Genomic DNA, 3,836 nt, shown 5'->3' with positions numbered 1-3,836 from the left:
GGGCCCTTTTTCCCTCATGCTACTCAAATCCCTCACGTCAAATCATCTCTAACTCCTTAGCATCATCTACCATGTTCTGGAATGGAACACCAGAAACAACAACTTGAGAAACTCCCAAACGAATCGGAATAATCAGCCCCTTAACAAACCTTCTCACCCGCTCAGCCTCCGTGGGAAGTATCATCGAAGCATGCCTAGCCAAGGCATGAAATCTACCCTCATACTCTGCGTCTGGCATACTGTCTTGCTGCAAACCCTCGAACTCAGCCCTCTTGCACTCCCTCTCACTGCGTGCAACAAACTTGGCTAGAAATACATGAGCAAATTGAGTCCATGATAGTGGAAAGGATCCAACTGGCCTACTACTAATATAATCTCTCCACCATTGCTTGGCAGAACTAGTCGTTTGAAACGTTGTGTAGTCAAATCCATGAGACTCCACTCATCCAAGATTATGCAACCTCTCATGACAGCTAACTATAAATTATATGCATCCTTAGTTAAGTCACCAGTATAAGTCGGAGGATTAATTAGTCTGAGCCTCCCAAACATCTTTTGTTCATCAATGGTCATGGAAGGCCTGTTCGCCAAGTGTGATGCAATACATGGCAATTCCATACTATCTAAACGGGGAGCTACAACAACAGATGGCTGAGTCTTAGGAGTCTGAGAATCAGGAGCAACCATCGGATCTGGAGTTTGACCTCCAACACGGGTTTGTAAGGTATCAGAGATGACATGCCAAGTTCCCGCCTGAGCCATCCCATCTAGAAGTCCTAACATATGAGGCAACGTATCTTGAAGCACTAGAGTGGCAATAATACTGGGGGGAGCCTGAGCTGGTCCATCCCCCTCGACACGATCCTGCACATCCTCTTAAATAATATCTGCATCAGGAGGTATTATCCTATCATGACCCTGGGTAGCTATTGGTACTTGGTCTTGCACGGGTGTTGCAAAACGACCCCTACCCCGACCTCGGGCTCGACCTCGACCCCTGACTCTACCTCGGATATTGCTCCTAGAAGCAGGCATAAGAATAGGCTCCTGATCTCCACTTGATGTATGAGTCCTCACCATCTGAGAGAGAATAAGATATCAAGATTTGAATTTCAACAAGGTCAAGTGTGCACGATAAGGAATGAAATAATAGAATTTTCCTAAATGTCCAATAGCCTCTCGAAGATAGATATGGACGTCATCATACCGATCCGCAAGACTTTACTAGACATTGCTCTTGTACTCGTGATACCGATGAACCTAGGGCTCTGATACCAAATTGTCACGACCCAAATTCATAAGTCGTGATAGAACCTATGTTCCCAACCAATAGGTAAGCCAACCCAACATATTTTACCAATTTTAACTAACTAATGAGGTAAAAAGGTAAACAACGAGTAAAATATCTCCAACACTAAGTCCTTTATAAATACGAAATACGGAAAACTAAAATACCACCTAAGAATTGGTGTCATAAGTACAAGAGCTTCTATATATGGTGCAAGTCTGAAAATAAAATGACAAATCTAAACATAAGGGATATCCTGTCTTAATACTAAAATAACAGAATAAATAAAAGATAGAGAGAGGTGTGGGCCACGAAACAACCAAGCAGCTTACCACAACTCCAAGATACTTCAAGCTTGAACTCAAAAAGCTCTATGAGATTTGGTCATACTCGAAATCGAATCTGCACCACAAAAGAGTGCAACAAGTGTAGTATGAGTACGAAACCACGTGTACCCAGTATATCTCATAGACCGACAACGAAGAAGTAGTGACCGGAGTTTATATAAGAAAATCAGTTCTTTACTTATACAAGTCTATATTACACTTACTAGTCAAGTTTCATCAAATAGAGACAATCAAATATCAAGTACTTTCCAACCACCAATAAAACACATAATCATCAAGAATAAAGGATGTCATGAGATACAATGCAATATGACACCATGAAATGATATGCCTCAAAATACCAAGTACTGTCTCAATCGTATATACATGATACTCCTCGGAAATACATCTAGAGTTCATGACCCATGGGGGACTCGCGAGGTCAATATACCAACACAGACTATCTCCACGTGTCTGTGCGGACAATCTCAACGCACTATCATAAAATCAAACAATTTCTGCACGGGCGATCTCCACGTGCACAAATTATAGTCTTAATATATCACCATTTCCAACATGAACGATATCCACGTGCCCAACTTATACTCAATCTCATATCCATGCATGTGCACAATATGATATCAATGAAAAGGGACGATGATGCATCTCAATCAATATGATATGTAATCACCTCAGTTATCACAAGTATACGGGCTCAATAAAGAACACAATCACACATAATAAATCAAGTCAATAATATATCAGCTAATGCTCATTTGCTTTGGCATTCTCGGATTACAATCCGCATTCTATAGTAATAAACTTTCTCTTTATAACACCGGTACTTGTACCAATGCCTGTTACACCATTGGTAAGAGACCCCCATCTTTCACCCTTACCCATGGTCTATTCTATTTTTAATCTTTAATTAGAAAATTGTCCTTCAATGAAGTCTGAAAGTCTTAACATACCTTGAATGCCGAACACGTGTCACGAACCCTCAAGATTTTACCTTTTCTTTCGTAGAGTCTCTAAAAGTTCTCAATCTATCAGATATGCACAATTCGTAAGGAAATGATTCCATAGATACTCATATCACTATATGCCTAACCTAGATCCAAAACTCACCCTAATCAATGGTTAAATTCATAAATCTTGGTGCCAGCTAAATATGTGAAATCTCATATTCCTAAATTTTAAGCCTAAGGTTAAGTATCAATTTATAAAATATACCTTATCCATAAGTAAAAGGATTCACAAGACATCCCATTATATAACCCAAATATGTCACTATTTTTGTACCGAAGTAGTAACTATTCAAATTATAATACTAAAAGTAACAATGGATCTAGAAGCTGCTCACTGTTTTTGTACCGAAGTAGTAACTATTCAAATTATAATTCTAAAAGTAACAATGGATCTAGAAGCAACAGTGATTGAAAAATAGCCTCACCTCAATTTACCCTAGCCATTCTTGGCATAAACAATTACACAAATATTAAAGTATACGCCTAAAATCATTGGACCATCTCACACCTAAATTAACCTTAAAACCCACTTTGGAGCAATTAGTTTATTTATGATATTTTAATCCACATGAATTATCCCACTCAAATGATCACCATAGTAATTATCTAATGACTAACCATTATTTAATGTATAAAGATTCTCATTTATAGTAAAAAATAATTTCACAGAAATCGATAATTTCCAACTAAATTAGCATTCCACTGCTTTCACTTTAAATAGTAGTAAATTAAAGTATACCCAGTAACCCACTATTCATAACTTATCCCATTTAAACCAAAGATTGAGATATATAAGGCTTAATAATACCTACAACAGTAAATTGAATNAAATAATTTCACAAAAATCGATAATTTCCAACTAAATTAGCATTCCACTGCTTTCACATTAAATAGTAGTAAATTAAAGTATACCCAGTAACCCACTATTCATAACTTATCCCATTTAAACCAAAGATTGAGATATATAAGGCTTAATAATACCTACAACAGTAAATTGAATGTTGTCGACGTTGAGATCGAGTTCTCTTCGAGAAATTTCAGCCGCAGTTTGTTTGACTTATGAGTAAAGGAACAATAAATCCCTTTTTAGTTAATTTAATTGTACCCATGGGCCAAGTGGTAAAAAGGTATCAAAAAAAATTATGGATTGACCCATTAACTATTCAACTATATTAATTCTTTAACAAAAATTCA

General features: G+C 37.3%; 1 pseudogene; it reads right to left on the bottom strand.

Moving 5' to 3' along the window:
- Positions 1–477: 477 nt before the first annotated feature.
- Positions 478–1,080, bottom strand: LOC125855804 (uncharacterized; annotated as a pseudogene).
- Positions 1,081–3,836: the final 2,756 nt, after the last annotated feature.

Source organism: Solanum stenotomum, chromosome 2 (genome assembly GCF_019186545.1).
Source record: "Solanum stenotomum isolate F172 chromosome 2, ASM1918654v1, whole genome shotgun sequence".
Taxonomy (NCBI): domain Eukaryota; kingdom Viridiplantae; phylum Streptophyta; class Magnoliopsida; order Solanales; family Solanaceae; genus Solanum; species Solanum stenotomum.
The sequence above is the reverse complement of the archived record's forward strand: the minus strand, read 5'-3'. Positions and strand labels throughout refer to the sequence as shown.